Source organism: Taeniopygia guttata, chromosome 4 (assembly GCF_048771995.1).
Source record: "Taeniopygia guttata chromosome 4, bTaeGut7.mat, whole genome shotgun sequence".
Lineage (NCBI taxonomy): Eukaryota > Metazoa > Chordata > Aves > Passeriformes > Estrildidae > Taeniopygia > Taeniopygia guttata.
In genome coordinates, this window is record NC_133028.1 from 16,542,989 (window position 1) to 16,565,052 (window position 22,064).

The 22,064-nt window shown below is 35.3% G+C and overlaps 1 protein-coding gene across 7 annotated transcripts in view; it reads left to right on the forward strand.

Annotated features, from left to right (window-relative positions):
• SLIT2 (slit guidance ligand 2) overlaps window positions 1–22,064 on the forward strand; it is a 260,737-nt gene that overhangs the window by 64,148 nt on the left and 174,525 nt on the right. The gene's annotated exons all lie outside the window — the stretch shown is intronic.

A 22,064-nucleotide genomic window follows, 5' to 3' on the forward strand; every position in this document is an offset into this window, starting at 1 on the left:
TAAAATGGGCTTTCCATACCTGTCAACCAGAAGCCCAGTAAAAAGCTTGGTCATCATTTCAATTCATAGTATCTGAATGAAAATTCGTTCAGGAAACTTCTACTAAAGTTGAAAAGTGCCTATTTAACACTTCTTGTTTATTATAAATTGAACAATTTTGTACAAGTCCCAAATAACTCCATCTTCATTTTTCATCCATCAGGAACTGTTCTTGATCACATCTCTAATCTCTGTTCAAACCAAACCAGCTAATTTTACACAAAGCATCAGTGCAGCTGATGAAGCAGTGACCTAATACAGCAGAATGTTATAAATGACCATATGAACACATAGAAGAGAGTTAAGTCTTCACTAAAAAATACATGCTAAGATAAATTCAAAGTCAGATGATGTATGCTATGATTTTTCTTAAAGAAGCAGCAAATACTAGTAAACTAGAGGATAGCAACGGTTATACAGTTTCTCCTAGCATTCCCTATTAATTAATCATTTTCATGTCAGAACTGTCGAGCAGATTTTCTGGGCACACAAATAGGGAAAAGCCTTATCAGATGGATGGCATATGTACCTGACGTTTCACAATAATAAGAGAGAATTAGTATCTTCAATGTGCATTAGCTCTTGCATGTGCGAGGGAGAAGAGTTCATTTATGGGGGTAATTGTATATCAGGGCTTGAAAAAGAAAAATTACTTATTTAGGGCATTTTGCTCATTTATAAATATTAAAAACCACTTGACACTTGCTACATTGTGACTGTTTATTAGGAAGTATAGGCCTGTAAGACACTAACCTATTTAGTGTGCCTTATTCCTTTGATTCCCTTGTCTGGTATATATTTATCAGTAAACATGAGTGTGAGGTGAAAAAATTACTGAATACAAAATTTTTACCATGCATTTTCAAAACAGTGTTGTGATTTTCTAGGAGGTAATTGCATGTTAATATGAGGTGCAGAAGAATTTCAGCAGTGATTTGCTAGACAGTGGGTATAATCTTTATTTTACTGTCTCAAAAAGTAGGAGTGAAAGTGTAGAGCTGGTGACTGCTCACCCTAGCCAGTAGACTTTCCAAAGAAAGTCTGTGACCCTCACAACTTTAATAGCTGGATGATTTGGACATGATCCAAAAATTTTTCTGTCTTAGTGGCATACCAGAGGAGACTATGTGTTGGTGACTTGTATGTCCATAAGTACTGCTTTGTCGGATGCAATTTATCTGCAGATACTGGGAATAAATCTCCTCTTGCGTTGCAAGAATGTAACCCATTTTTTTTCCCCTCTTTTAAGCACAAATCATTGCTATATTATTTGTATTATGCTTTAGACGCCAGTGGGTTTTTAGAGAAAAGTGGTTTTCTAAGCACTTGGCAGCCATACAGTGCATGCATAGATAATATGGGAAGTAGAGCACAGGGAAACATGTTGATTTGCTCAGTGTCATGCTGCTCATTCATGCTGGTCAGAAGTGCTCATGTTCTTTACAGTTTACTACTGTAGAGTCTACTATGGAGTCAGATTTTCAGGCTGAAAATAATGCAGTTCTTCTGACAAGATGAAATTGCAGTGTCTGAAAAAGAAAAAAAAGGTAAAACTACATACACAAATTGTTTTCATTTTTAAAAGTTGAGGAACTATATTCCCTTCAAGAAGAAGGTGAGAGTTCATTGAATGAGTGAGCGTTCATTGAATGGGGTGAGAATTCATTGGTTTTCAAGACACATGGTAGTGGTCTGCTAGTCAAAAAGTTACTTGTCAGTTCTTGTTTCATACTCTCCATAGAAACTGAGATACTTTGGTTTTGTCATAGTAAGAATTTTAGTCTTTCTTTTGAAATGCAGCTTGGGATATAACTGTGTTCCCAGATTTTAATCTCTGTCTTTATGCATGCTTCTTGTTTTGACATGTTTTGTAAACCAGTAGTAGCAGCAACATCAGTTGGAAGTGGTCTTTATTGCATCTTGAAGAAGAGGCATTGACTTGAAGCAGATTGGTCAAGTTGGCTTGACATTAGTCAAAAATATATTTAGGCCCATGTCTTGAGTTAAAGTGATAAAAATCTGGGAGTAGCAAGTACGCAGGTAAAAATAAATAAATAAACCCAACCAAAACTGCCCAGCTCAGAGGGATTTTCTAGGTGTTTGGCATGTTTGAAATACTGTGTTCTTATCACATAATTTTACAGGGGCCTGATTTTAGTCTCCCACAGATGATAAAATCTCAATGACTGGATTTGTGGAATGTAGATATTGTAAACAGTAAATACCCCTTATGAATTAATTTTTCTTTGGTACCAACTCAACTCAACAGGTTAGGGACATGGGTCTGAATCCTCCACTCCATTATTATTTTTTTATTCTGATTCACTGATCTCCTTTTTTCATAATTTTTTCTTTTATGCTACATGTTGGTCATCTTCCCTCTCTATTACTCTGTCTTTTTGTGTATGGAGAAAGGAAGCTCTGATTTTTTTCTCTTCTTCCTGATTATCTTCTCGGATCTAGCTTTTAGCAAATTATTCAGGAAACAATTTAACTTAACCCAATCTCCCATTCTCCTTACATTCCAAGTCCCTCCCCCACCCAAAAAAAAACCCCAAAACCTAGTGGTCTCATCAATACAAGATGGGAAAAAGACAATATCAAACATAACTGATTATTAGAATTACTGTACTTTAATGTGTCATTGAAATAGTAATATTTTCTTGTCTGTAACTTAATCATGTTAGTCTTTAATAACCAATTTGGCTGATGTTCACATTGGCTATCACAGCAATCTGAGGAATTTTGCATTTCCTTAGGTGAAATTTGCTTTCAGTGCTATGGGTAGACTTTATTATTACTTTATATTTGTTTTTATAGCTATTGATTGTGACAGGTATGTCAAAATTCCCTCAATTTAAAATGAATGAAGCAACTCGGGCACGAAAAAAACCTGCCCTCTGTAAAATAAAGTTTTGGTTCTTAGAGCAGGAAACTTTTCATCTGATATAAACAAGAATAGTTTTATATAATATTCAGTAATCTATTAATTCTGAAAGTGAAGACATTTCTTGAGTATCTTTCTTTCTGTTTTGAAAGACAATTCATGAAATGTTCACTATAGTAAACAACCAAATTCTGACAATTATAATTGAGGTATGGTATCTACTTCTGAAATTTTGACTAAAGCATTTGTGTATTTAGGTAATATTTTTATAGCATATCCTCCTTGACAAATTATGCTTGATCAGTGTACCTCTTCAATAAGGGTTTTGTATTTGATTTGTTTGGTGTGAACTTTCATTAAAAAATGTTGGTGATCAGTCAGATTACAAGAAGAAAAGAAATACTGGATTTTTTTAAATTGTTTTTTTTCTTCAGTAAGAGAATCATGAAGAAGCAGGTCTGATAGGCACTTTGTGGCATAATTTACCCTCTTAAATTATCAGATTAAAGAAAAATTGTAATTGCCTTTTGAGTGTATATTTATCTCTGCAATTAGCAATGCTATGCTTAATAAATAAGTTTACCATGGATCTAAATACTTGAATATTTTGAAGGATGAACAATGATTAGGAGGTGGAAGTAATAGTCTGTCTCAGAATCTGGGTTATATTTTTAAGGTAGCCTTTTGAAGTTGATGTCTGGAGACAGACCAGCACCACTGCTGTTTAAATCAAGTAAGTGCTACTAGAGCCATTACTGCTGCTTGATGGCATTTATTTGGAGCTTCCTAGTAGCAGGTGCTAAGTTTATAATTTTCCCAATAGTCTTCTTAGTCCTAGATAAACTGTGTCAATTTTGTACCCAGCTGTTTTTACATGTTCGCTTTTAACAGCCTTCATTTGCACTCTTACTTTATAAAACCACCTAACTTGAGAGGAGGGTAAGGTTCTCCTAGTGAGTTGAATATTTCTCTTGATTCAGTTGGAACTACAATAGTTTTTTCCTTTTTGATCAAGTGTTCGTTGTTGATTCTTAGGATAGATCATCTTATGACAACAAAATATTCAAGCCTAGCTTTTTCAATATATCAATGCTTTTGCTCTTTTTTTAAGCAAAACAAACATACCTGGAAATTGGCTTACAGCATTTAGATGACAAATCACAGAGGTGGTGCAAAAGTATCCATGTATGGATAAAAAGTGTGGGGCAAGGAACTAACTGTGACTTTTGATCTGTGAATGCTGGTGGTTATTCTCACATTCCCCATCATCACAGCCTATTTCTTGGAAATGATGGTATGGAAAATGGGCAGAATTCTTAGCTGAGCCAACAGTCTCTTTTTATGTATTGATAACACACTTAGGCTTTCAAACATTCATCAGCTCACAGCATAGCTGCCCAGTAGTACAATTTAGAGCAGAGCAGAGCAATTTCTACAAGATGAGCTTTTTGGGAATTACATGGGGGAATTTACCATGTAAAGCAGATCTGTGCCTTCAAAATGCAATTAAATCTATACTAAATAAAGAGGATAAATAAATCTTAAGCAATAGCATGTAGTGATTTTACGGAGTACCTAAGATGAAAATAGCTCATTTTAGCATCTACTTCTATCCCACTAATTCTGAAAGTTTTTGGTTGATTGCTTTCAAAAGTTTCTGTTTCCCTAACACTGTGTTTAACAACTTAAGGACACCTTCTGAAGGGGTACCATTCAACTTATACTCTTTACTTCCCATGGGAAACTATTAATACTGCTCTGTTTTGACTTTTTTCATGTACATGAAGTTCAATGCTCTGTCTCACAGAACATTTGAAAAATTTCAGTCAAGGTGTTCACTATCAGCCATTTGTACTTACATAGCGGGTTCTAGCCTTACTGGTTCCAGAACTGTTTTAATTTCATAATAATTGCTACAGAGAAGCAGATACATATTATCAGTCTAGAGTGCCAGATACTTTAATACTTTAATATTATAAATACACACTTATATAGATATATACAAAGAGTAAGGACATACCCATCTCAATTCTTCTTACCATCTGCCTTCAAATAATATTTTATTGAAATTAATTTAATACCCTATTTATAGCTTATTCTCGTAAAGCAACACATTCAAAATCTGACTAGTAAGTCATAGTGTGATTTGCTATGGAAGTCAACAATGATCTAGGTTTATTCCTCCTGCCACAGGAAGAGATGTCTTTCACTAAATCAGGTTGTTCAAAGCCCTGTCCAGCCAGGCCTTGAACAGTTCCAGGGATAGGGTATCCACAGCTTCTCTGGGCACCCTGTTCCAGTACCTCCCCACTCTTACGGGAAAATATTTCTTCCTATTAGCTAATCTAAATTTCTCCTCTTCCTCCTTTTCCCAACTCTGTGTTCCCATGTAAAATGTCAGTCTCCCTCTTTTTTTTAAGCTCTCTTCAAGTACTGAAAAGGCTGCAATGAGGTCTTTATTCTTTGCTCCAGCCTGAAAGGCCCCAACTCTCCCAGCCCATCTTCATAGAGAGGATGCACCATCCCTCTGATTATCTTCATGCCCTCCTCTGGACTTGCTCCAATAAATCCATGTCCTTTCTGTGCTGAAGACTCCAGAACTGGATGCAGTACTCTAGGTGGGGTCTCACCAGGGTGGAGAGTCCCCTCTCTTGACCTACTGGCCATGCTGGTTTTGATGCAGCCCAGGATGCATTTGGTCTTCTGGGCTGCAAGCACACAGACAAGCTGGTCCACGGCCAGTTTTTCATCTGCCAGAGCCCCCATGCCCTTCTCCGCAGGGCTTCTGCCAATGACTTTTTCTGTCAGTCTATACCCGTGATCTGGGTGCAGCACATTGCACTTGGACTTACTGAACTTGAGACTCTAATACATCCACTTCTCAAGTTTTCCCTCTGGATGGCATCCGGTCCTTCAATTGTATTAACTGCACTGCTAAACTTCAGGTCACCTGCAAACTTTCTGAGGATGCTGCGTCCAAGACAGAACCTTGAGGGATGCCACTTATCAGTGGTCTTTTTATCTATCTTGCATATTTTTTCTACTTTCAAATCTTTAAATTAACCCCAACACTATATTACTGATTATAATTTATTATTTACCTTCAGATTTATCAGTGTAAACTTTTTGCCAAATGATTATTACCTCCTTTGCTAGAATTTCTTTGCAATTTAATATAATTCTTTGCACGAGTTTGGAAAATAAGAAGTGGTCTCACTATTTGTCATTCTTTATTTAGACAGGAATTAACTTCAGCAGAATAGCAAGTGGATAGAACGAGCTGTTTTCATCCAGCTGAAAGTTTAATCTAGCAGAACACTACTGATTGTATTAACTTGACAGGGTTAGTAATTATATTTAGAGAAGGCATATTGTTTCTTTCTGCCATGCTGCATAAAATAAAGGTTTGCTGATTGTTGTTGCAAAAATGGTCCCTTCTTTGTATTGTAATAGTCTAAAAATAAAATTGAAGTTCCTAGTGGAATCTGATACTCTCTGGGCAACCATTATGGTTTGTAGCAACTGATGTCACATAGATTTCTGAGATTATACATATGTGTTGAACACCCAGAGTTTTCAGGCTTTTTCCCATTTTAATCAAAAACAACTGTGTCATTATTCTGTTCCTTCTCCCTTTTCCAACCAATATTTGGTTTTCTGTTGCATGATTTATGAGTACCTGTTGTAGTCTTTTGTGTTGATAGTGTTTACCCATCTGGGCTGTCTTAATTTTAGTCCAGCATAATGTGTCTTTTGGCTGGTGTGCTCTTTGCTGTCGGTCTCTCTTTCCTGAAATCAAAATGTGTAAGGAATTTAACACCCGTGAAGTGATTCCAGAAGGAAGTAACATTAGTGAATCCATTACTTGCTGTTGTTGTTGCAATAAAGTAATGGTTACGATCAAGAAAAAGCCCAAGCACAATGATTTAACAGTCAGTAGAAGTAATTTAAAGGAATCAGAATTCACTTCTCGTGTAACATAACTAAAAAAATCAAAGCTTCTTTCTTTGCATAAAGCTAAACCCATTTTCTCTGTACATTTTTGTATTTTACTTTTTGATGGGTATTTTTCTGTTCTGTGAAAGTTCTATTTTACTAGAAAATAGATGAAATTTTATAGAAAGAGGAACACTACATTACAAAAGAAACTTTTCACAGACACATGAATTCAGTAAGCTGAGTTGCATTTTGAAGCAAAGACATTTAAACATATATGTATTTATATATCCCTTAATTCACAGACTTACCACAGGCTCTAAAATGATACAATAAATCACTTCTTCTTCTGTTTAGTTCCCATTGCACATCAGAAGTAATTCCTGATGATTTGGTGATGGATAGCTATCATTTGGAATTGTTGGATGTCAGTTTTGTCTGTATGGAGTTTGTGTGGCCAGGTTTTGGTAGTGAGGGGGATAGAGGGGCTGCAGGGACGGCTTCTGCTAGAAACTGCCAGGGGCTTTGCCATGTCTGGTTGAGCCAGTGCCACACTGCCCAGGATGGACCTGCTGCTGGCCAGGGCCAGACCCATCAGTGTCCTGTGAGAAACCTGTGCTGGAGCAGGCTCCTGGCAGGACCTGTGACTCTGTGGAGAGAAAAAGCTGTCCTGGAGCAGCTTTGGTGGCAGAACTTGAGACCCCCATGGAGGACCCACACTGTTCCTGAAGGACTGCACCCAGAGGAAGGGACCCCACTGGAGCAGTTCATGGAGAACTGCAGTCCATGCAAAGGACTGAAGTTGGAGAATTAATGAAGGACTGTTTCTATGAGAGGGACTGGATGCTGCAGCAGGGAAAGGAGTCCTCTGAATGAGTAGAAAAGCAGCAGCAGAGACAACATTTGATGAGCTGACCCCAGCCCCCATGCACTGTTCCTCTGTGTCCTTGAGGGAAAGGAGGAACTAGAATTTCAGAGTGAAATTCAGCCTGTGGAGGAATGAGAGGAAAGTGTTTTAAGATTTGATTTGATTTGTCATTATCTTCCTCTGATTCAACTGGTAATAAATTAAACTAATTTCCCCAAGTCAAGTCTGTTTTGCCCATGACAGTAATTGATGATTGATCTCCCCTACCCTTACCTCGACCCAGGAGCCTGTTGTCTTTTCTCTCCCCTGTGCAATTGAGGAAGGGAGGGATAGAGTGGCTCTGGTGAGTGCCTGTTATCCAGCCAGGGTCAAACCCCCATGCTGTTTTACCTAGACCATAAGGTTTTTCTTCCCCACATTTGAAATCTTTGATAAATGAAAATGTACATATAAGTAATATGAATTTGCTTACATTAAAAAACTGAAATAAAGAAAACTTATTTTCCTTTTCCTTTTCCTTTATTTCTCAACTGTCTTTCAGTTTCAATAGGTAGAGATGACTGACAGTACATGCTAACACCTAATGAAGAGCAGACAGCTCTTTCTGGGAGAAACTTAGTAGGGATTTTTTTTTTCTCCCAAGTACTCCCATCTGACATCTCTTGAGTGGCTGAACATGTAGTCTTGATTCTCTTTACTTGATTTTTTGAACTAGGTTTTTTTGTTTGTTTGTTTTCTTTTAGATAACCAACCTCTTTTTGTAAGCATTTTGATCTTTCTTTTTAAAAAAAATATTTTTAAAAGCAGCTTTACACATTCCACACATTTACTTTTACATATAAATGGGATGAAAATGGGAAAATGTCTATAGAAACTATTTTAATAGGACTCTCAGTATATTTTCATTTTGCCAGAGAAACAGTAATTCTGTGCTAGTGACTACCTTTTCTTCATTTTAGTGTGGAAAATATAGAAGAATTTTCAAATCCTAGATTGCTTTCTATGAGCAGTTGATTATAGTACATACTACCTGGTGTATTGTTGTATTTGCTCACTATATTGAAGGTTTGATACCTGGGTGGGGGACACTGCAGATTTTGGGGGCTAATACGATTAATGGATTTGTTGTACTCTTGAAGAAACAAATAGGCTGTGAATCTGGTGACTAAACAGATTTTAAAATATTCATGCTGCAGTAATCTGAATCTGATTGATGATGTGACTGTTGATCTCTGTTTCTTTTCAAGAGCTTTATACAAATGTCTAATGATGCCATTCATATGGAAATATTACATTTAAGATGATTTAATTTATGTCAGTGTGGATTACCAAAAAATAAACATCTGGGATTATTTCTTTTTCAAAGTTAACAGGATGCATAAGCAAAATGTTTGAACATTTCTGGCATGAAGTATTTTATAAAAACGTAGTTCAATATTGTGCATTAATGATCTTTAACATTAAGATGTGCAAACACTCTTTTGTGTTTTTATCAAGTGCTTTGAGTGTATGGAGAAATAAAGGCCTAATAATATCATATTTATAATTTATTCTCAAGAAATTAAGCAAATAAGTAGTCCAAAAAACAAGTGGTGAAGTTAAGAAATGCTAGAAATTTGCAGTATAAACATGTTGGTAAATGCAATGACTGGAACAGATTTTTAAAGTTGAAAGTATGGTAGGAACACTGCATGCCTGCCAGTCAACTGCTCAAGGAAATATTATAAATCTTCTTAAATTGTATTGAGAAATGGAGTCCCCTCTTCTGCAGCCAGTAGTGTTTCTTGAGGATTTAGTACATGTCTTTAAATTGATTGATTGCTTTGTCTTTTTCTGTTCAGGCCATGAAGCTTTTGAGCAGTAATCCTCCCGCCTGTGGTTGGTACATTTGTGGAGTGTGCACTCTTTATCAGTGTAGCAAACCTTAATTACTGGAGGCCCTAAACGTTATTTGTGCTTTAAGGCATCCTATAATTTCATTTATTATGACTGGTTATTTCTAAATGGAGACTGGCTGAAAAGCATAATCTTTATTCTTACTGAATTTTATTAATATCTCCTTGGTAGTTTTCCTTTCTGACTTCTACAGAAAAGGTCAGTCTGTGTTTCATCTGTTCCACCTCTCTGTTTTGAAATTTTGAATTTGCTTTAAGGAAGAACAGAATGCCATTTGTCCTGTGAAAAATAACTGCAATATTTGTTGCTTGTAGTTTTCTTTTTAGTGAGTGCATCTTTCAAGTACCTAAGTTGGTACTGAAGCATCGCAATTTGGACATGATGTAGGATGGGGTTTTTGTTTTCTAATTTCCCATTTGTGGGCTCAGTGCAAGAATGAATGACTGGAAGTCTGTGAGATGAGGCTTTGCTCTCACCTGAACCCTGTCACACACAGGTAGCCCAAAGCTTTGCCTTGTTCTAGTAAAGCATCAGTGAAGCAGACACTAACTTTGCCCTGAGATCTCTGTAATCAATGTTTGTGTTATATATGCAAAATTACTTACTACAAAAATAACTTTTGATTTAATTTCTGTCTATACTGTTTGAATTATAGCACATCTTAATGGTGACATTACTCTCAATAGGTTTTGGGGAAAAGATGATTAACTTTCTATGTTGACAAAGCCAGTCAAGAAGTTTCTGAAGTTTATTCATTACAGAGAGCATGTTACTTTGAGAACATGACAGTAATATCTATCATTATGTTGTGCTATCACTTTTGTATTGCTCGTATCTTTAATTTTTGTACAAAATCTAAAGGATATAACATCTGCCCATGTTTGCTGACAGGTCTCCCTATTGCTGCTGGCACAGCATAGGTGTCTATGAATGATAACTGTGTGAGATTTTTATTTGCTTGTTCTCTGTCAATTTCCTTCCAGCTTTTGGTGCTTGATTGAATTAATGTGTCATAGTGATTGGTACTTCTTGTGAGTTCACAGATCGGAAAAAAGTATTATTGTAGATTGTTTTGTTCTTTCTCTGCTGAATCTGTCTGGTTCCTGCTCAGAATGTAGGAGAGATATTTTTTTTCCTCCACATTGCATTTACATGTTCAGTGGATTAAGTGGATTAATTTAATGCATAATTCTTCTCTGATGACATTTTTTCCCATTCGTAGAGATAGTCACAACTGTACTAGGTAAAAGTGTAAAAGGGGTATGTGATTTTGTTAGTATGTAAAATGAGTTGTAGCTATTGTGCCTAAAGATTTTGTGCTCTACAAATATGACAAATTAGAAAAAAGAAAATGTGCTGTTCTTTAAATAAATAGTTCCCATAAATTATGAGCTTAAGCCATTTCTGTGTTTTAATTTTACTTAGAAGCTTGCTGATAGCATGTAATATCTTTATTGACTTCTGAGCACTGCATTATCTTTTTAAAATACTTACTCAATATTAGACAGTAACTTTGAGAGGTAATTCTCAATTAGTTCTCATCACTTGACTCTGTGTTTTGGCTGTCCTTGAGTACCTTCTGTAAACCAGTGACACATGGTGTCAGGTACAAGAAGCACAGTAGCAGGAAAGAAGTTTTTCACAAGAAAAACTTTTCTCTTTTATAAACAATTCAGAGAAAATCTTATTTTATAATTTGTAGAGCTTTATATTTCGGAATAATTTTGATGACCTAGCACGTCTTCCTCCTTAGATTGAGTTGGCTGCCTGGTGTTTGGTAGGAGGATATAAGGCAAGGGAGTGAAGATTGCAATTCTCTTCTGGGAAAAGAATAAAGAATATAAATAAAACTGATATTTGCAAAATAGGATATAAAACTCAAAGTAAACCTCTGCTCTATTTATTTTGAAGGATCTAAGGATGGAATTGTCATGTTGCCATATCCAGTTCAAAGCAAAGCACTGAACACGTTAGATTTGTTTTTCTTGTGTTTTGAATTCAGCTGACATTTTTATGTTTCTTACAACAAAACATTTTTTGGCTTTAATGATTAATTCAAATTCAGTGCTGAAGGTAGTACTTCCTTATGAGTAAATAAAGTAATCAACTATGGACAGAAATTAAAATTGTCATGTTTTGTTATATAATGAGAACTGAACATGTCATGTATCTGCAAGAAAAGGAATAGAGCTTTCTGCCCTACAAAGCACATAAGCACTATTTATCATGAAGTATCGGAAATTAATTTTAAGTAGAGCCTACAGCTTGCAAAGCAAAAAAAAAACTTCGAAGTGATAAGACTTAATGGGCAGTATTTCTGAAATAATAAGAGATTTTTTTTTTTTTCTCCAGCTTTTACTGAGGTATTTACAAGCTTATGAATGCAAATACTGGACATCAAGGCTCCACTGAAGAGAATAAAACTGTAAATTAATGTATTGAAAATAGGTATAAAATTTGGCTGAATTTTTACCAAATAGATATATTAATAGGAAACAAGGGCGCTTCATTGCAGCTACAAGTCATCCAGTGCACTTTGAGTAATCAGCTCTAATATTTAGCTTGTCAGTTCTGGATATAAAACAATACCCTGGCATCTAAATGAGCAAACATGAAAGTGAGCTTACAGAAAATCAATGGTCAAAGATGCTGTTGATACACCTTATGCAAGCAATAGAGCTTTTACTTCTGAATTTTTAAAAGTAACTAATTAGGCTGATCAGGCTAAATTTGGACTGTGCCTTGTTAATTGCAAAAAGCTCTTTCTGTTTAGATGACGGCTATGGCTTCATGATGGCTCCACAGTTCTGTGTTTTCATGCCCCCTTAACTTTTTAGCTGAAATACTATGCAGAGAATCAGAAAGGACAGGAATGCTATTTTGATTATCATAGAAGATGTGGAGCTAAAGTACCTACAATACCTATTTCTTTCCTGGTTTTCTTAATTTTTAAATGGATGACTAACAGTAAACACAGGTAAACTCTTCTAGGTGGTGCATGGGAAGTAATTTCAGTGGCAAATGCAGCTATTTAAAGATGGGCATGCAGCTGCATTCCTAGTCTTGTCCATGCTATTAGGAAGCAGCTTGGAGGAGAGGATTAGGAAAGCATCTTCTCAAAATTAAAACTAGACACAGACTTTTCTTACAAGAAGCAAAAGCTTACATTGGGTGTGCAACCTCCTCCTTATTGCTCTGAAGTAAAAGCTTTGAGCAAAACTATAATGCTGTGTATTTTTATCCTATGCCAGATTTCTAATAAAAACTGTGGCAAATCTGCCATTATATTACTGCAATTTGATAAAGGCAATATGATTTTCTCACTACTTAACATATATTTATTTTAAGATTGTCACAGGCATTTTATGAGTATCTCTGAGTTACAAAGAAATAATCTGAAGTAAAGAATCTATAAATTTTTCCAAATATGGAATATAAATAGTATTTGATAAAGAATGTGATATAATGTAACTAGTTTAAACAAGATGTCTATTTATTGCAAAACTGATTACAAACTCCTAAGATAATTTCTCATTGACATATTTCCATTATATTGTGTTATTTGTTCTTCAGGACCTGTGACAACAAAATTGCCTTAGGCATCTAATAAATTTTAGAAATTAAATTGAAGTTGTGAAGTTGTTCCTGATTTTGCTCATGATATCAAAAGTAATTCTATAGGTGTATTTGACAGGGAGGGGAGAAAATACTTAGCATTTTGCTTTCTTATTGTCTTTTTTTTTCCTCTCCTTACAAATAATTTGTGGTCAGCAGGACCCAGCAAGGAGCTGTCTTTTCCTCCAGATGGTTGTGACATTTGAGTAAACCTTGGAGGATTAAAGGCAGTCTAGTGAGCACTCACTGTAAACTCCTGATGCAATTTGACAGTCCTAATCTGGGTCCTGGGCTGATTAGATGGTAAGAGTGCAAAGCTGGGGAGAAACTCAAGTGCAAGATAACCATTTACTCTAATGAAAGACACTAAGAAAAGCCCTGCATCCTAAGTTTAGACTAAAGATTCTGTACATGTACAAACTTATGCAAGTTAAATTTTCAAGTATAACTTACAAACTGTCTATACAATAACTTCAGTGGGTGTGAAGCTTTTCTGTGTGTCATGAATGAGCAGAGCTTGATGCAAAAGTTTTTTTCTGTATATTGAAGAGAATTTGCAAACAGTCCAAGAGGTTAAATGATAGTAGAAAATACATAAATTGATCTGAATGAGACACTGAAATCTGATTATGCATCATCACCATCTTCTGTAGCAGGATAATAGAAAGGTAGACAAAGATATAGTTTACCTTTATTTGGAAAAATGGAAAAACTTCATTATATTACACTTTTAATGTATAACTTGTTTGCATAATGGGAAACTTGATCAGAAATTATGCTCTTTATTATTATAATGCTAAAGATCTAAGATATATTTAATTTATTATTATTTTGATTTTGTTAAAATAAGGAAACAGTTGCTAAAATTAATTGATTTTTTTTTTCTGTTCTGAATTTTTAAAAGCAGAATATTGAACTTTCAAAAAATGGTATGGCAACAGGTGTAAGTATTCAGCATTGTACATCCTTATTTGTTTTGGCTGAATGAATGTTAAATTATACTGCTCAACACCTCCTGGTACAAGAACAATGCTTTGAGCCTGGCTTGTATATTTGCCTACTTATCTATAGATTATTTTTACTGCATAGCAGTTGAGTAATTTGTTCCCTTTCCAAGTCTATCAGTCCAGTACTTTATTTTCAAAGGCAAATCTGTTATATCTTTAGTTTTATGATCTCCACCTTCACAATGTTTTTTTTCCCTCAAGGTATTTTACTGCTGCAGTTAGAGGTATCACAAAAATATCTGCTGAAAATAGGACATATACTTGATGATTTATTCTTGGAAATGTAATTCTATTGATATTATAGGAAATAAACTAGGGTATTTATTGCTAAATATGTAACTCCTGGCAGTACCAAAAATACTGTGAATTTTCAGTTATTTGTTTGCTATTACATGGTTGTGTGTTTCTGCAAAGCTCAAAAAAACCTTAATTATAGTTTCTTATTTGCTGAAAAGAAAATCAATTGCACAGAAGCTGCAAGAGTTCAAAGGAAGTCCAGTCAGATTAATTTATGTAATGAAATCTACTATATTATTTCCGTACATACTGAATTTCCTTAACAAACACTTTAATTAAAACATCAGGCTTCTTTTTAAAAAGAAAGACACAAGCTTTAAGGCTAATACAAATGGATCATAAATGCTAATGGCATAATATTGTACAATTTCATTTCTGGTCACCATACATAACATGAATCATATGGATGCAGTGTTCAAAAGAAAATGCTTTTTTAGCAGTTTCATTAAAAACCTAGCTGTAAGAAATAACAAAAAATATTTCACCATATTCTTATTTTTTTCTACCTATCATGCAATTTGAAGTCTAAAACCACTGAGTAGCTGTCTGGCATCCAAGATGTGTCTTCAGAACCACCACCAAGTCACTCAGATGTGTGGGCTGGAATTCTTAGATTTTGAGAAAATCCTCTGTAAGCATGAGATAAGAATGTGAAAAAGACCAAGCTTGACCTACCTTAAACTATCCTAGCAAGGATCTAAATTATAGCTTCAAAGGGTTGAACTGGTTAGGAGTTGTGCATGACTAGCAATCTCCCAGCACCTTGTTATCTTTGCTGTATGCCAGGACTGTGCCTAGACCAATACGACAAATGTATTCGAAATATGACAGTACAAAGTTTATTGCTTTAAGCAAAGGTTCTTAGTCATTTTACTATATTCTGCAAAAATTGGAGTTAAAGCGATGCAAAAATTAGTCAACCTGCCCTGCCCTCTGCTCGCCCCATTTTCAGGTTTGTTTTTATTTTATTTCTTATCCTATTTAATGTAGCCAGTATTTATAGCTGCTGGTGGTGGAAATACAATGGTGTTGCTGCAGGCTTCCCTTTAATGGATCCTTGCCAAAGATAGCCATTGTTCCCATTGCTTGAGGTTGCTGAACTGTGCAAGGTTGCTTGGAAACCTTCTACTGAGTAAAACCTTCCAATCATTTTCCTTTACCTCCCAGGTCATACCAGTTGAGTGCTTAGGGATTCAGAGGAGGATCACAGTCAATGTGGTTGCTTTTTGTGACCTTTTTGATGCTAAACCAATGACCTCTTAAATGCAGCATTGTAGCATGCACGACTGTCTGGCTAAAAAACAAACACTGCGCTAAGGCAAGAGGTAATATCATCCACAAAAGCAGTTACCTCTTGATTTAAAAAATCCTGAACTAAGGAAAAGGCCTAGCTAGTCATTAGGTTCTGCTTTAGGTTAAACCATTGAGAAACACATTAAATTATGCTGTGCTGGTTCATCTTGCATGCCATGTGATCAATTCTAAACAAACCTGATGCTCAATATGCCTAGGTTTTCCCTAGCATGCACTTGGTTTTATCATGCTATTTCCTTTGCTCACATTGCAGAAATCAATTGTATTTGATCAGCATTTCAGAGTGAATCAGTATTAGCTTGACTAAGCTGGAGAACAAGATAAATCAAATCCCATGCTTATTTATATCATTTAGTTTGGTCCACAAATAAGTGACCTAAACAATCTTGCTTCTTTGTCTGTTATGTAAAACCAATTACTCTTTTGAGCAGCTAGTATGCTAAATCTTTTCAGCTGGTTTATAAACCATGTTATTTATGTATGTGAGAAGTGCTGAGATTGATGCCTTCTTGGTTGTAGGCATTTCCTTAATACAAAGGATACAAACAGTCTGCTGTAATATTATGTGAATCATTGGCTGGTATTGTATTTTCTTGCTGGGGAATTGAATATTGCCATCACTGTTCTCCAAGTAGCATGAGCTAAAGATCTGTGGGGAAAAAAAAGGTTGCTACATGATAATTTAATCTGTTTTCTATTTCTGATAGTTTCCAATTCTCTCTCTGCCACTACTTTGAGATAATAATTTAAGTATTACATTATACGTTGCCCTGTGTATTGGGATGTCTCCGCTGACTTGGCTCCATGAGATTTTATGAGTAATATCATGTTGGCACAGACCCCAGGCTATTTGGGTTTCCTTGGAATATATTTACCCTGTGCCTTTCTCTTTTGCCTGACACCCAGCCTTCTCCATTCCTCTTAATACTAAACTTTTACTGATGTAACTGACAAATGTTTATTTTTTATACATCCCTTAAATTTTTCTGAACACTGCATGATGCTGGACATTGAGTTCTGAAGTTATAAAAAAAATGGAATGAATAATACTTGAAGGATTGGCACTAAAAGATAAATTTCATGTACTCTCTCTTTTCATCTGCACCCAAATTTTTAATTAGCTCACAGAACCAAAGCAATTGTGTCTTTTCCCAAAAGATTTTAGGTCAGTTTTAAACTTAAGATAGCAAGTTGGACTGAAATAATAAGAGTTCTCTAGGATATGAAGGAGAGCAGAGAGGCTCTGAGACTTCCTAGTCCGGTTATAAGCACTGTGTAAAATGAAAGAGAGAACTAGATTTAGGATGTGCTTGTTTCTTTCCATCTTACTTGATAGAATAAGGGTTGTGTGTTTGGGTTCTTAACCCCCAAGTTTACATTGTCACATGGAAAGTCTAATCATATTTAAGCCAATAACTGTATAATAAAAGCAAAAGCATTTTAAAATGCTTTTTTGTATCTTTTTTAAAAGATACAACACAGCTAACTGTCCCTCTGTCAGTATGCTGGAAGCTGTCTGGCAATTCCTCATTGATGCAATTCAACAAGATAAGTGGGGGTCCCTAAGCAGAGCAGATTCAGTCTTGCTACAGAATGAGATTCATGGCTGTTTCACCAAATACTGCTAAGTTCTCAAATCAGAAGCCCGACTTATAAGAACATCTTTTGTGTCAGTAGGAACTCCAAAGTGGTTTTGCTATCTGAAAAGTGGATTTTGCTATCTTCCAAAGTGTTTTGCCTGTGATATTGCCCAGAGCATAGCTCCAGGTTACTGGAATAACCAGCAATTTCTGTAAATGTGTATGGATAAAATGCCATTCTTTGGCTTTTTAGGGTCATCTTTTTTTTTTTTTTTTTTTTTCCCTACTATAATTCTGCTAACTTTGAGTGTAGATTTTTGTGTTTTCAGTCTGTACCTGTAGCAGTAGCATTTTGTTTTGCTATAGATAGACTTGCAAAATCTTTATTCAGGTCCTGTAACTGGTCTTTCAAGCCCTGTGAAACGGATAGCTTAATCAGTATTGTATAGCAGGCTGGCAATGTAGCAGGCTGTGCTCAACTGCAAAGAGTAACATTATAAAATTTGGAACCTCTTTGCTCCTGAGTGTTGCCTGTTAGATTCTTAAAAGATTACAAATTTCTCTCTGCTTGTTCTGTATATTTATGAGATCTAGACATATTTTCTTCTTCATCTAAATTAATTTTTTTTTTCCTGCTTCAATTTGACAAGAGTTTTCGGTATTGGAAAATACAGTTTCAGTTTTAGCAAACTTGGATGGATTTTATCACTACTGCTGCAAGAACCCACAGGTGCTAAATGCAGTCTAATACAGAAAATATTCAAGTAGTTCTAGCCCATGAACCATCATGGAGCAGCTGAGGTAAATGGACAGAAATCCACTCCATACTGGGAATTAGGGACTTACTCTTGAGGAGAAAGAAGAAATATACGCATGAAATGCAGACCTGGCAGGACTTACTGGGAATGGGACAGGCACCACATGGAAGCTGCATTTACTGCTTCTGTGGCTGCTTTGGAGGCTGTGCAGGGAAGAACTGCAGTGAGTGTAATATACTACAAAGACTGTAATATAATCCTATCAGTTTGACAGGATTAGCTGCTCAACAGAGGTACAGAGACTGGACCTTAGAGATAGAAAATTTAGTGCAGAATGGGCAAGAAATTTTCAAAGATGGTCAAGGGGCAGTGTACTGTTCACACTAGTCAAGGGAGATAATGCAGTAATGTAAAACTACACAAAAGAGGTAAAACTAAGAAAGGAAAATAATTGATGCAGAGGATTATGTGATTCAACAAGGAAACTGTTGAATAGTTCTTGATCTCAAAGCATATCTAAATATGCCTTTAGATTTGAGGGAGTTTAGAGATATTTTTGGAAAATCAAAAACAGCAGACATCTCCAGCATTAAATAATAAAGTAGATAGAGATTATTGTTTTGAAAAACAATTTAGCATTAGTTTTTTGTTGTTTTGGTTTTTTTTTTTAAGAGTATTCAAATCAGTAGATTTATCTTGTATTAAAGCTACTTCTGTTAAAATGAATTTTTTTTATAAACATTTTTTGTCTTAATACCGTTTTGTGTAAGAGTCTTCGGAAAGCTGAGTGTAGGAATACAGTTTAAATTTTTTTTCTAGTAACTTTTTCTATTTTAATGTTTGTTTTGCTTTTTAGTTTTTCTTAGACTTTGTTGAGGGCTTTTTGTCCCAAAAAGTAGTTTGTGAGAAGAGTTGAGCTATAAGCATAATTCTTCACAAAACCACCTTACTTTCAGACTAAATACAGTACAGGAAGCTATTTGTACTTAGACTTTTGTATAAACCCAGCTAAAGTGATACTCCATATAAAAATGGCATATCTCTCCTCAAGAGTCACTGAAAGTATTATAGCATGTATATATATATAAAATATTTTTGCTTAGAAAAATTCACTCTTGAGTGAGCAAGAACTCAAGGAGGGGGTGAAGATCCCAAGTTCTTTAATCAGTCTGACCCTTTGTTTATTTTGCCATTCTTAAACGAATTGTCAGGGTCCATCTTTATTATTTTTAATTACAAAAGAATATCTGGGAGAACTTGATAGTATAAGTAGCTCAAACTAAGACATTCAGTATTGAGGATTTCAGCTCAGAATCTAGTGATGACCCAGGTGAGAAGAGGAGAAAATGCCTTATGCATCTGCAGGGGTGAGATGGTGCACTGAGCATAAGGTACACCTGATAGGAATGGTACAGGAGGAGAGATAACATGGGCATTTATATATTAGAATGTAGGAGAGCACAATGGAAGAGTATGGAGAGTATGAGAATGACATACTGGCATTCACAAAGAATGACCGTGTGGAAAAGAGAAAGGGTTAGAAAAAGTAGGTAGTATAGCAAACCTCATGACTGCTGGGGGAAGAAGTACCATTTTGTATTGGGAGTTGAGTCGCTTACTGTGATGTCTCAAAAGGAAAGTGTAGTTTTGAGTGCCCAGGCTCACACTTTGAACACTGAATATTATTTCTCATCATTGCTTTGTATGCACGTAAACACATGAGAATAAAATCAGCACACTCTATAAAAGTGTAGAAAAATCTCTCTTTTTGCCCTGATTTGTGGCAAAACAGGTGTATTTGCAGCAATCAAGTCATGTTTGCAAGATAAAACATTATTTTAAGGTGTTCTTTTTTTTAGTCACAACTTAGTCATTAACCTAAAAATATCTTGGCATTTGGTGATTGTTTTCAGCTATGATCTCATACACCTCTTTTATTTTAAAAACCTCTATAATTCTCATGGTAATATGTAGTATATTACATGGTTATATATATGTGTTCCTGAGTTTCCCTAAGAATTTCCTGTTATAAAGGTTCTTTAGCTCTCTGGCATTAGGTCTTAAATGACACATAGTCCCTAGATGAATTTACTTTTATTGTCAAGTACAACCTCTGCGTAGCACTGTATCTATTTATACAAGCCAGCTTTGTTTTCGATCATCTATCAAGGAAAGTCTTAACAACCTGCACAGAGGCTTCAATGGTACTTTATTAACACTTGGAAATTCTCATACGGCATGAGCTTCATGGCATCTGCAGACAAGCTCAGAGTCCAGGAGGAGTGTGTATGTAATTCTCTTAGTTTGAAGAATTACAAGTAGATACAAGAAGGTTTAAGTCCTGAACTTCAGCAAGGATTGGAACAAGCAAAAGGGTCAGTAGCAGTCTAACATTTTAGGAAATGTTTTGCACCGACGTCTCACAAGGTCTCACAAGTAAAATTGGTCAAGAATAAATACAGCAATACTGTGAAAAAAACAATTTAAAAATTTTCTTACATAGCAGAAAAAATCTGCTCAAAACAAATTCAGGATACTTTTGTAAATGAGTCATTTATTATTAAGTGATTTCACTTCGATTTACTAAAAAACCCCAAGTTAATTTTTGTGCCTATTGGAAATGAAAACCTGCAATATTTTATTCACTGAAAATGGGAGATTGCAGTTACTTCATTTTTTTCCGTCCCATATGTACATATCCTTGAAAATACTTGATTTTGTCAAGGGAAGGAGAATTTACCTCTTCTATTCCTTGCTATTGAATTTATTCGTGGACTTGACCTACACTAGTGGTTTGAATTCTAAATAGATTCATCTCACATCCTTGTGGGATAGAATGGGATTAGTAGGAATGCTGTGGGGAAAAAATGACACATAAAAGTATCAAACTATCACAAAAAAAAAAAAAAGAAGAAAAGGTATGGATTTCATTGCAGAAATAATATCTTGTAAATCACAGACTACTCATTATAAATTTAAAAGAAAAATGAGTCACTCTGCACCCAAAAGCATATAGATTCTGACTTGTTATAGGAGAAGAGGAGTTTTAAAGAAGGCAGTAGTAACTGCATAGTTAGGAATGAAGTTCCATTAATGCTCTGTTTTTAAAATACAACTGCAGTTAAAGATTCATTGTGTGCCAAATTAAAAGGTTCGTTTTTAACTAGAGATGATGAAGGCCAGATCAAAGAATTGTCATTAAGTATAACTGTATTCAGAGACCAGAATTTTATTAAGTGATTCTTGCGTTAAACTGTATTTTGTACTTAAATGAGATAAAGCAGTAAAAACAGGCCAAGATAAGAGTTTTCAATTAGCCGCCTTGTGTTTTTGTCCAAAGGGAGAGAAAAGCCAGTGTGTGCTTTTAGGGCTGAAAAGTGGTAGTTAAATGTGCACCACCCCTTTAAACTGTTTCTGCTCTCTAAGCCTCCATTGTCTGAAACAGTGGGAAGCAAAATTCTCAGTAATCAAAAGATGTAAGGAGGAAAAAATCTGCATTAATACAGATTCCAAATAGCAGTGAATAAAAACCAAGCCACAGATTTTGCTCTTGGATTTGGCCTCCATTATTAGCTGGAGCCTGTTTGAATTTTTTAATGTCATACTTCTGTTTTTATTGTAATATTTGGTACAGTGAGGAAGCTTTCTGATGGAGAGTATTGCAAGTACAGCACATTTGTTGGGAAAAATGTGTTTAAATGCATATGCATATAAAACAACTAGAAAAATGGCTATTATGAACAGTAAAATGAAGTGAAACTTTGTGGATAGCTCTTGCTCAGATGTCATATACAATTTTGAAATGTCCTGCTTAAAAATAAAAGGAAATCTTTGGGATTAAGTTTTTTTATTAAGTGAGAGAGAAAT